At 42.8% G+C, this 13,311-nt stretch overlaps 1 long non-coding RNA gene across 1 annotated transcript in view; it reads left to right on the forward strand.

Annotated features, from left to right (window-relative positions):
- Positions 1–3,240: 3,240 nt before the first annotated feature.
- LOC114547127 (uncharacterized) overlaps positions 3,241–13,311 on the forward strand; it is a 33,387-nt gene continuing 23,316 nt past the window's right edge. The window contains exons 1-2 of the long non-coding RNA XR_003691112.1: positions 3,241–3,434; positions 8,625–8,721. This is a non-coding gene — a long non-coding RNA (uncharacterized LOC114547127). The remainder of the gene's footprint in view (positions 3,435–8,624; positions 8,722–13,311) is intronic.

A 13,311-nucleotide genomic window follows, 5' to 3' on the forward strand; every position in this document is an offset into this window, starting at 1 on the left:
GCTGAGAGTTTACAGAAACAACCATTATTTCATACACAGATTTTACAGAAATAAATTTTTGTGGTTAGTGAAGTGAAAACAAGTGTTCCAATGTGACTTTAAAGATGAGATGAACAGGCAGACAAATAAGAGTTATACATGGGCCATGACATTTCAAAACCTTGAAAAATCTTTTTGGTTGTTGGCCTTGTTTTAGCTGTTTAGTGTTCATGCTCCTAAATTTATACCTCATTATTTCTTGTACCTGCATGCCAGCAATCATATACAATATCAGAGTTTAATTTGGTAAATGGAGTATACTTATAAATTTGGAGGGGAAGAGGATACTTTCCACTGCTGCAGCACCATTTTGTGATTAAGGCTGACAAGACAGGTGCGAGGCTCCGAATACCAAGCAAAGTGCCTCTCTGGTCCTGGCCATTTCTTACAGTATAGGACGACTATCCGTCATGCATTCACCTGGTGATCTTTGTTCTTCTGTGAAGGAGCCTGAGCTGCATACCAACCATCTCATGTCACGAGTTCAACAAGAGAATATAGGAAAGTGCAGTCATGTCTTGAGTTGGATATAGGTTTGATATCCTGGTGGCAGGGAGCTGTGAATGGCATCGAATGATTTTTATAGCAAATATCAATCAGTGGCAGCAGTTACACTGTAGTGTATCAGTGTCATCCAGGCTTTCTATGCTCCCAGTGCACACACAGTAACAGCTGAGTGAGAGTCAGCCGTGACGGAGGGGATGGAGCATGAGTTCTTGCTCCTCTGGTGGGGGGGTCCACAGCTATGTGTAAGAAGACAAAGAAGTGCTTTCCACTAATTGGCGATCTCCTCACTTCTAACAAACAATGATAGTTTAAACACATAGAGCCAGATTACGATTTTTCAAGAAATTTAGTTTCATTACCAGTTACTAGTTTGACTAACTTCAGCAAGTCTGGTTTATTTCGAGGAAATTCTGTTTCATAAAGAAGGTTTAAAAGTCCCATATTGTTAAAAAAAAAAGTGAGGTTTCCATGTCTTTTTTTATGATAAAGCAGGTCGAGGTGCTATCTATAAATATTGTGAAACTATCGAAACCCTCAATCCACAGAGAAATGCCCACGGGCCGTGTTCAGAAACCGTGCCTTTAAACGAGCCATCAGGACTTCCGTACAGTTGTGATGTCACAACTATACAATATCTATGCTGCGTTCCAGGCAACCTGTAACTCGTGTTTTCACAACCTTCTACCCGTTAAAGTGCCCTGGAACGGCAGTCAAACCCGTAACTTACTGCTCGTGAACTCGTACCAGATGGTTGTACTCCCAGTTACAGTTTTTGACGTCACACGCACATAAACAACAATGGTGACCCCTGTTGATGCTGTACAGACGCCGTTTATTAACAGTGATAAGTAGAAATAAATAGGCAACGTAAAGTAACCTAGATAGCTAACGTCAATGTTAGGTAGCCGCTAGCTAACGCTAAGCTAGAAGGGTTTGTGGTGACTTTGCCTGGAACGCTAACAAGCCGTGAGTCGCGACTTGAAGTTGTAACTTACGGGCTAAAAACTGTGTCAGCATCAATTTACAAGCTCTGAAGAGCCCGGAGAGGACCTGTTTTCCCAATTCTCCAGAGTCACTCTGACTTTCTTTGTTTTACCATGGTATATATGTACTATACTTTGGGTAACATAAGGTGGGGGTTGGATCAATAATTGACCAATGGCTACAAGCCAACTGGCCATCTTTTCAACATCTTGGGGGCCCCATTGATAACACTTTCCAGATGTTTCCAGAGAGGTGTCTTCTGAAAGTAAAGTTTATCACTTCTAGCTACATATAGATAGTTCAGATATTGCCTAAATACAAGTTATAGAATGATCACAACAACAAGATCTTTCCAATTAAGAGTGTCATCACTTGTGCCTCCACTCATATAGTGTACATTTTGATGTGTCCATGTGGTCTGGTGTATGTAGGCAAGACCATAAGGCAGTTAAAGCAACGCATTAGCAAACATAAGAGTTCTATTCGTAGAAACGACCGGGATTACCCGGTTGCGGTACACTTCAATGATTATAAGCATGATATCTCATCACTGTGCTTTTGTGGTATTGAACAAGTCAGTCTTCCAAAAAGAGGGGGCAATCATGACTTGCTACTAAAAAGACGTGAGGCATATTGGATATTCACTTTGCAGACGCTATCGCCAAAAGGTCTTAATGATGAATTTAATCTCAACATTATGTCGGGCTAATTTGATATTGATATATATGTCCTTTTTTACCTCCTTTTTTCTTACTAGTTATTATTTACTAGTTCTTTTTTCCTTATTAGTTTATCCGCCGTAAACTTCCTATTGTACATGAGAATATGGACTGTTACAATATAGTCTAATTAGTGTGATGATCCACTTTTGAATGGACTATGTCCTCCTTGATTAAGTGTAGAAAAATATTGGGCTATGACAATGTACTGATCATCCATTGTTTTCAAATGTATTGAGTGGTACTTACTTTTTTCTGCCTTCAAAGTTTGTGATGGGAGTGCCACTTTTGTGAATGGATGATGTCATTCAACGGCTGGACTCGATTGGTCCTGATTAGTCAACCAAACTATTTTAGGCTATGGTTGAGGTGAATGTGTGAATTTACCTGATGAAGGTCTGGGACCGAAACGTTGTATTTTTCTAAACAAATTATTGCTTGCGTAATGGTAAGTGTGCTGGATTTTCTCTCAACAATTTTTGATCTGTTACCTTTGATCATATCCTACGCACCTGCCCGACCAAAGAGGTGTGCAAAAAAGTTTTCTCACATAGAATGATCAGATAAAATAGGATGACAATACACCTCAGCAGCAATAGGTCGAAATTGCCACTACAGTGCCAGAACATTCATTCAGTCATTCCTGGCTGACCAGGTGAATACAGGTATATTCAGACAGACGGAATGAGAAAATGTTTGTTTTTTGAATATTAAAGCAGTAGGCTAGTTCTAGTAGAAACCCGGAATCCAAATATGACCCTGAAAATGACCATTTTCAGGTCCCCCACTACTCCTACCCACAGGGTTTTGGTTATTAGTATTTTTAAGGTTTTATTTTTATTTTTTTTATTCTCGGGTATGATTATTGACTATGTTTTGTTGTATGTGCCTGACCACAAATTAAAAATAGAAGTTCTTTTGATTTGATTTGATTTGATTTGATTTGATTTGAAGCGTGACCCAAGTTGCCATGGAAACACACCCACCTCATCAGCCACTCTGCTCACCTGGACACACAGCTGCTCCTCATCTGCAATCAAGTCACCACTTAAGCCTCCCCGGCTCGGTTTTTCCTGGTGTTCTCCAGTTTGGGTCTGTTACCGACCCCGCCCGTTCTCGATTCTCCTGCCTTGCAGCGTTCCTGGAAACCAGACCTGCCTCCTGTCTCAGCCCTTCATGTTTAGCGTGAGTTTCGCCTGTCTGTCAGACCTTGATTCTGTAAACTCTAGCTCCTTCTCATGTCACTTAAAGTGCTCATAGTATGCTTTTTTTTGTGTGGCTTTTCCCCCTTTCCTTTATTGTGTTTTATATCCTGTTTGTGCATGTAATAGGTTTACAAAGTGAAAAAGCCCAAAGGGACTTACCATCTCCAACAGGAAACACTGTTCACAAACTGCTCCAAACAGCTCTATTGTAGTCCAGCCTTTACTTCAGAGACAAACGTGCGTCACTTTGTAACACGTTATAATGCTCGCCTAGCTGCTAGTGTGGCACGCCCTCATACTCTGCTTCTGACTGGCTAGTAGTCCTTACCTAGCTACTGCGCACGTGCGACTCCCAACAAAGCTGGAACAGAAGTGTGATGCCTCACTCTGTAGCTAAAACAGAGAGCTCATCACACAGGGTGAAAAGAGGAGCTGCAGCAATGTCCAGTACTACAAAAATGTTTTAGTTTTTTTGAAAATGAAACCACATAAACCTATTCTGGTACAACCTCTAAATACAATTCTGAAAGTCAGCATAATATGAGCACTTTAAATTGCCTCCTCGAGTCCCTCACTTGCCTCCCTTAAATAATCTGAAGAGAGAGGCAACGAGCAAATGTGTTTTTTAGAGTGATGAGACGTCCTTTCCCTTTGAAGCGTCCCATGAATATGTCGGCTGTTTGGGCGGAGTTAGCGACTCCTTTCAGGTACACGGCTCGCGGGAAGGCTGCTCTCGCGTATCCTCGGCTATAGCTCCTCGATGATCCCTCCTCGATGCTCGACCCTCGGTCCTCATGGACGAAATAAGAGCTTTGAGACAGCCTTCACCGAGGAGCTGTCAAATGTGGCGGGGGAGGGTGAGATTCAGCCTCTGGGTGAGCACACCTTCCTTCAAGCCTCATGCCTCACTGTTGCAGTCGAAGACTCTGATTCCCAGCCAAACAAAAAAATAACGGTTTGTTTGGGGAATTGTTTGGTCCCAATGTAACCACCAAGATCACTTACCAAAAGGTTTAAGTGTTGTAGTGAATATTAAATGTTGCTCCCAATCCTGTTGCAATTTGGCTTTCCAATGGGTATATTAATGTGAGACCAAACACAACTTAAACCAGTTCTCCGGTGTGCTGCGTTTGGTTCCTAAGCTCACAGGCCTGATCCTGGTCTGGCTAGTTTTCAGGCTGAGCATCCCCTCGGGCTAAACCAGTGTTCCAGTCAATCAACAGTGTTTCCTCCTAATTAAATATGTGTGCGTGGGAGCATTATCTAGTGTGTGTTCCTCCCTGACTGCTCTTCTTTGATACTGAACTGTGAACATGAGTTTGCTGCATGTCACATTGATCACATATTGACTTACTGTGTACTTCAAATCTGAGCTCAGTCTCAGTATCTACGCAGTAATCCCAACCAATAGAGAACTGTAGTGTCTAGAAAATATTTATTTTTATGTAATTTTAATGTCCTGTCTCACACATCATGTACATTAATTTATGATTACAAGCAGAGCGTTGCACAAACTGATGTAACAGGGGAGGGTTGAGTTCATCTCTTCTTGTGTCAAAGTGTAAGACTGCTGGTCTACAACTTACTGATTTGTAAATTGCAGTGATGTTTATTTTTTTGTATTTTTATTCTCCATAATATATGTTTACCATGTGCTGCTCTGTAGCCGTTTACATCACAGTTTGGTTGGTTTTCTACACTGTGAATAGTTGGGTTCTGTGCCCTTTTTTAATGGAACACCCCTCTGGTCAGTTTCAGCTCCATTTCCCCTGTAAACCCTTCACTGACTTGGTTCAAGCCTGTTTTGAATAAGACTGCAATACATTCATCTTGGTGCAATTCGCCATAGGTTGTCGTCTGAAGTCTGAAGTCCACTCTGGCCTTCACCAGAGCCACGTACAGCTTGGTCAGCTCTAGTCCACACACGTTTTCTATCTGGTTTTGTCAACTTTTATACATTGACAGTTTGGCCTGACCCACAATAAAATTCAACATTTGCCACTTATTTGCATTTTTCTTTATGTAGCAAGCACCAAAAATAAAAGCAGTCTCACTAAAAACCTCTCAACAATCTAAAAACACAGTTTTTAAAACATTAAAAAGAGGTTTCAGCCTGTAACCGTCCAGATAGCAATGGGTGATGGTCTCAGGGTGGAGACAGAATGGACACGTGGAGGACATTGTGGGATTAATCTTAGACCGGAACACATTCACGGCCAGAGCCCTGTGGAGGATCCTCCACTGCAGGTCTCCTGACCTCTTGTTTAGTGGAGGCTTATACAAGACTCTCCACACTGGTTTCCTGTCTTTCAGCAGTCTGTCCTTCCACACCATGTCCTTCCTCTCACTCAGCTTCTTATTGTGGGTGGCCAGAACACAGTTCCTATACAGACCTTTCCCAGTCTGCATATGGAAATCAGCACCACGTGGCGTATGTTGTGCTGGTGAGTCAGTATTGTTAATTTAAAACACCGAGGTCTGGAAAGGGGTCTCCAGGAACGGGAATTTCCTTCTCATTAAAATAGTCCCGCAGCATCTCTGTTTCTCCACTGTCCAAACATCACAATACACATATGAATGATCAGAAAAACCAACCGGCAATATACTACACCCTTTAAAAACATTAAAAAGGTGCTTAAAACAATAAAACCTGTCTAGTCTAGCCATAGTCAACCGGTTGTCTCTGCTGTGGACCCATGTGTACTGTCTCTGCTGTGGACCCATGTGTACTGTCTCTGCTGTGGACCCATGTGTACTGTCTCTGCTGTGCATGGCGGTCTCTCCAGACATCTGAGAGACTGTGTGTCTCCATCAGCCGCTGCATAGCTCGTTTAGAGGCAGCATGTGGTTCGCTAAAGGTTCCGATCTAAAACCTCATCATGTGTACAGTTAAAATCCCCTCCCAAAAATAAAAACTCCTCTGGTTCACACTCCCTTAAAACCGTACAGAGTTCATTTAAAAAAAGAACTCTATCAGGTCCTAAGTTTGGAGCGTATACGTTTATAAAAACCAGATTAAAAACTTCATACTGGGCTCGGACTACAAAGAGTCGGCCCTTTTATTCTTTCGTCTACAGTGTGGGACTTTGGTAAAAAGTTTCTTGCAAATAGGATTGCTACTCCTCCGCTGATGCTGCTAAGATGACTTAGCACCACCTCCCCATCCCATTCCCTCCTCCAGTCTGTCTCATTTAAAGTGTCTCTGTGCGTTTCTTGCAACATTGCAATATTTACTCCTTTTTAAGTTTTAAAAACTCAACAAGGCATGCCCTCTTCTTCACATCTCTGCCACCATTTATATTAAGAATGGATATTTTAAAATTACTCATGTCCGATGTGAGGAGAGACACAAAAAAAACCCGACAAAAGTTAAGACCAACAGCAAACTGACGGACCTACATTTCGTCACTGTCTCTAGTTTGATCCGATGAAACCGTTTCTTCAACCTGTAAAACTCCAGTAGTGTGAAGCTTCCCTCACCTCTAAGGTGCATCTGATCTCTTATTGAGATCAATAAAACACTTTTGTTCTCAAAATAGTCTTCAAGGTTTATGCTTTTTGCTATTTTTTTGTTTTCTGGAGGAACTGTCTGATTAGTTGTACCTGGTACAGTTCTCCCTGCACCGACCCAACAGAGACCTGGGAGTCAGTCAGAGGCTGACTGAGTACAGCACAGTCCTCTTCCTCCATTTCTAACTCCTCTTTCGCTTCTTCCTCCTCCCCTTCCTCTCTCACTGCCATTTTTTTGCACAATTTTTGAACTTTGTCATTTTCACCCACAACAACCTCATCACTCCTGTGTCAACTGCTGCGACTGCAGGGACAGTCCGCTCAGCCTCAGCTGATTCATCGAGCACACGTCTGTTCCCTACACACACCCTCACCCGATTTTTCTTTTTCTTCACCCACAACACTTTCCCCTGCCACACACACACTTCCATCACCCTTCCCTCCTACTTCATTCACACAAACACCCGGTGTATTAACAGTACTCACCCCGTGCCTCTGGTCGGGCACGGCATCGCCACACCGCCGTGCAGCACGCGGAGCGGGCAGCGGCCGCTCGGACGCGGCAGCCGGCCCCGAGGCACCAGCCCCCCCCTCCCGGACCGGGAGGATTCGGATCACCTCGTCTCGGGCAGACCCTCACCGTGTGGCCCACCTCTCCACAACCAAAACATGTCATCTCTGACGTTGCAAAAATCACGTATTCATAATCCTCTACTTTAACATGGAACCGGAGGTTTAACTCCTCATTCCGATGGTTCAGTATCATATACAGCGGTCTACGGTGAGACACCACGTTCTTCAGCAACGGAGATTTACATCCAGACAGGATCTTTTTAACGGGGGAGACTATCTTCCCGTGTCTGGACAACTCTGCTGAGGAATCCATCAGAGATGAACGGTGGGACAGCGGTGATGAACCGCCAGGAAGATGACCACTGCGCCGTTCATCCGAGCGGCCGACATAATATTACCGTGCCCGACCTTCTCCCCCACAGCTAGACTAATGTCCTCCACGCTGCACGGGAAACTAGGACAGATCTTAATGCCATGTTTCCTGGTGAGCGTGGAGAACCCCTCTCCATTCACGAGACGCCGGCAGATTAAAGTCGTAGCTTTCACGGAAAAAGAACTCAGGATATTCACTGAAAATAAAGTGCTAAATTTGGAATTGTAATGAATCACTTCTCTGCAATTTTCACACTTTGCAAAGTCATCCAGTGGGCCGGACTGGACACTTTGGCGGGCCAGTTCTGGCCCGCGGGCCGTATTTTTGACAGCCCTGCTGTAGATGATGGAGAGAAGAGATGTCGGCTCGTTAACGGAGGTCGTGGTTGAACTGAGGTTAGACGAGTTCAGCCGAGGGAAGAGGAACCATGTCGCCCTCCAAATGATTTGTGACAGCTGGTTACCCAGAGCCACCGGTATCGCTGATTAACCATTCACTAACTCTTATATAAAGAAATGTCAGTGTTCCACTAATTGTTTCAATAAACAGCAGACCTTTTTTGTTTTTTTGCACATTGAATAATGGATTTGTGAGTGTGCATGAATAATGAACGGCATGCATAATTCAAGCCACTGCTATAGTTCAAACTTTTTAACAATGCAACATTTTAAAGCAGGCTGTGTTTTGTCATCCCATTTTCTCTCACTGTCACAGAGTGGACCTGGACCTTTTTTGACTTTGTCCAATCGAAGAAAAACCGTATCTGGATAAGTTACATCTAACAACCTGCTAACAAAGCAACAGCTGAGCGGTGAGTCAAACACTTGAGATGATACATTGAACGCAGCTATGGAAGGAACGTTGGAGAATGTGGAGGCAAACGATGTTTGGAGGAAAAGTAAAAGAGTTTGAGAATTTTAGTGACTCACTTATTCAGACTAGAAAATGCAGTCCATTTACCATTATTTAATGAGGAACATTTGTTTTGGTGAGAAAATGTGTGGCAGAGAGAGAGTGCCCTATGTCCTTAACGAGAAGACATTACTGTTATATAAATAAGACTTTTTTTTTTTTTTTTTTTTTTTTTATATATATATATATATATAAATGTTTTCTCCTTTGAATTTGTGGAACTGTTCATGATAATTTGCCGTGTGATCATGTTGGTTGTTGTAGCTGTGAAACGTCTTTTGGTTCAGGACAGTTAAATCAACCAAAATTCAGATACACCGTAGCATTACATTAAATTATAGTACATTTAAATTCATTTAGCGGACGCTTTTCTCCAAAGCTACTTACAGTTGGTGCATTCAACCATGAAGATATCACCCAAAACCTAAATTGCAAGCATCATGCAAGTACCAACAATTCATTAAATAAGCAATAATGGGTTAAGTACTACATTTTAGAAACGAGATGGAGAAATGTATTTATTTTTTTTCAACTTTTCATGGGCCAAGATGCAGATGAGTTTTTAGTGTTTGACGGAAAATGTGTAGAGTTTCTGCTGGCATGATGCAAGTGGGGAGCATGTTCCATCATTGTGGAGCCAGGACAGCAAACTGTCTGGCTTTAGTTGAGCGGTAGTCTCTCATTGCCAGACTTTCTTCCCCAGCGCTGCGGAGGAGGGTCTGGCAAGTCCACACAGTGTTCCGGGATGGGAGTCTGGTTTATTGGCATTTCTTTAAACCAATCCCAATCGTCTTGGGCGGCACTAAGCTCCGCACGGAGCCCTGGTGCCGCTGCAAAATATCCTCGGGAAGGAACTTGTTTTGGTGGAACATGTTTTAGTCGTGCAACAGAAAACGGGAAACCGAGAAGCGTGACATCTGTCGGAATTTCCGGTGGAAACGGACCATTCCCAGAAGTGGAACGTGGTGGATATAGACTAGTTGAGCGATAGCTGGGCCCCCTTCGTAATGAGGGTGTAGCAAGCCGTTTGGCAGTAGCAGAGTGTAGTGGATGGGCTTGGGTGTATGGTTTGACCATAGCCTAGATGTACAATGGGCCTGAGCCATCTGCACTTACCAATGACTTGAACTGGTTTTGAGCCGCCACCGGTAGCCAGTGTCATGTATGTCCCTTGCTACCGTGCCACAGGGAAAGCGTTTTCAAACTCTAAAAGGGTGTTCTATGTCTTTTATGAGTTCTAATCGCTATACTCACGGTTGACTTTTTTTTTTTTTTTTTTTTTTTTTTTTTTTTTTTTTTTTTTTTTGAATGCATCAATACACCCGCCAAGTGAGAAGTAGATTGGATGAATGGTTCTCCAGATATTCAAATGACACTCACTGTCACAAAGAGAGCGATTCCTTGCTTTACTTTATCACTTGGGACCTTGGATTCCTTCAAAGGCAAAACAAATTTTTGTAATTAAATTTGAATGTGACTTTGGCTAGAATCAGTTGTCTAATCCCAAAATGAGCAGCATCATATCTTGCTCTCCAGGTGAACGCATTACAGGCAGTATGTGTTTTATTAGCTGTTAACTTAGCAGGGTGGATGTGAAAATGGATATAACCACAAAATCAGCATAATGATAGGAACCAGATCATGTTATGGGAAAACATTCATCCTTTTCAATAATAAAGTAAAAAGCATAAATCCATACATATGCTATACTATATGATTTCATGGAAAAGTCATAACTAGCCTGCTGGCTTCAAATATTATCTTCATGCTTCCATTTCCTGTGTAAATGTATGTAATAAGGTGATCTACCAGTCTCCAGAGGCAATCGCAGTCCCACAATACCTTGGCACATCTGTCAAAAAAAATAAATTAAAAAAAAAACCCTGGATGTGCCTCCGCCGGAGTTCCTCTGTGCATTTCTATAAGCCCTGCGAGCTTTGTCCTATTTCAGCTGAGCAAACCACAAGAGATGAAGGGGGCAGAGGGCAGCGCTAGATGTGCTTCAACTGCCAATGGGAAATGTCAGTCCCTCTCCCAGACGAGGAATAACAAATGGCCTCTTGAGTGTCTTGACAAGCGATGGTGGCTGCAGCAAACTTACGTCGCCCCCTCCGTCCACAGAGAATTATGCATTACATGAGATGGAACTGCCTCCGGACTACCTGGGAAATTTATCTCCTTTAGTGCTTGAAGACATTTTGACAAGAGTATCTTACATATTTCATGTCATTTCTCTGGTAATGCAGAGTAGTACCAACATCAAGCTATGTATGGATGTATACACTCACACACTGTTTCAGTTTTCACACAAAACTGAAACCAATCCCATGCCCAATTATTTTCCTTTTTTCTACTGCTGCTAAAATGTTGCCAAAAGTAATTTCCTGCAACCGCAAACACTTTTAGCAACTTTCAAAAGTGTTTACTGGCACATGCACACGCAGCAGGTTTGTCCATGTTAAAGTGAAGCCTTTAGTGATGGGCCCCTGACATTTGAAGTCGGACCATCTCGGTGACGCACAAATTGCATTGATTTTACACTCCAACCCACATTGTGACCCCCACGCTCCTTTACAGTGTCTGTCACCACCATGTCTGGAAGCAGATCTGAGAATCCATTTACAAACATAGAAATATAAGTGTTTGCTGATATCCACTTCTCCGCATTCCTCGCTCTCATCACATGGTCCATTTCATTCAAACATTGAGCTCTTGGTGCCATGGTGGCCTGATAGATGGGGTGGTCACACAGGATGACAAAACACCTTTTTGATTAGCGATGGCTTCATTTAAAAAGGGATTTATCCCATAAAAACAGAATGTATTACGGACATTGAAATTCCAGCTATTTGTCCTATATTTATAAATTGCAAGCAATAATTACGTCAACCATAATCAAAATGTTGAATTTGTTTTGTACACTTTTTTTTGCTATGCTAGCGTCGTAGCAGCGACGACAATGTCAGGTGATTGGTAGGTTTCCAGTACTTACGGGCAAATACCTGCGAAACTAATGACCTTCACATCAGCCTCAGCTGTACTCTGTTTAGTGCTAATTAAAACATGAATGAATGAATTTGCATTCACATGCTAAACTAAATTCGTAAACAATATACCTGCTAAAACATAAATTGTCATTGTGAGCATTTTAGCATGCTGACGTTAGGAGCACACCTGTCAGTCTGGGGACAGAGAAGCCAGCCCAAGTTCGCAGACAATCCTACCCTACTCGGATAGTTAATGGCCAAAAAACGCTTGTTTAACAGAAGTTGGTTTAATGGAAGCAGGTGGCTGGAATTTCTGATGCTGCCTCCATGTCGGAATTGTATCATTGGGTGTAGTGCTAATATTGCAGACAAAGCCTTCAGCCAGCTTCTCGAATTGGAAATGTGAACGGATAACATCAAAGGTTTTAAGCGAAACATGAATATAGCAAGGAACATGTCAAAGCCTCTGAACACCCATACAGGTGATTTCAGTTAGTCTGGCTGACTAGACCTCTGCTCAGGTTAAAGGTGGGCATGAGCTCACATGGGAATTTCTTAGGTCACAAGTTTTTATCTTCCAATAACTATGATAAAGCTGTCATTTGCCCTGCCCTTTCAGGAGCAACTAAGCTAACATGACTCAGGAAGATGTCAGTCAATCAATCCATAACTAAACACACCTGTGTGAGTGTTTTAGGGCTTTTTAAAAATGCAGTGCTCTCTGCATAGAATTCTGTCGTGGTAATGCTACAAGAGCTGGGGTCTCCATACTTGTTAATGAGGGGCAACTGGCAAGGAATGGCTTATATCGGAGTGAGATGGTGGGCATCATTGGGTTCCTTGTGTCAAACCAGCAAGCGCTGGATACTTCAGAGTCAAGAGAGGAGGGGGGGGAAGGTGAACTATTTGTCTATGATGGGAGTACACACTGAGGAAAACTGATGCCCTAGCCAAGGTATGCAAATTCATCAGGGGTGAAAAGGTGACAAAGATGTGAACCCCCGGGGGCATGGTCTAGACAGTGGAAAGCATGTCCTCCCGTGTCATTATGACTTTGCTATATGAACAGAAAATCTTGTGTGATGGTTGACTCATGTGAACGGTTCCCACGTGGGTTGACTGTGCATTGACAGGTCCACGCTACATCCAGGTGCCATCTTACCGTCCCAAGATACAGTAGATAAGTAGAATAGCGATGAGCTATTGATTCACCTCCCACACAAACAGGCGGTTCTGTCTCCCACACATGCAGCACAAAGCTGTATCACAGAGGTGCTACTGCAGTAATTTCATTCATCGCATTGACTTGCTAATATTATCTTAGCAATAAGATGATGGAACCATCAGGGGCTAACATTTAGTTAGCTGGCACTTTAGCTGAGGAGCTCAATGTTGTAATCGTTAATAAAATGGTAATCTAGGGATTTACCATCTCCAACAGAAAACACGGTTCACAGACAAACTGCTCCAAACAGCTCTATTGTAGTCCAGCAGGGCTGGAC

Source organism: Perca flavescens, chromosome 20 (genome assembly GCF_004354835.1).
Source record: "Perca flavescens isolate YP-PL-M2 chromosome 20, PFLA_1.0, whole genome shotgun sequence".
NCBI lineage: Eukaryota > Metazoa > Chordata > Actinopteri > Perciformes > Percidae > Perca > Perca flavescens.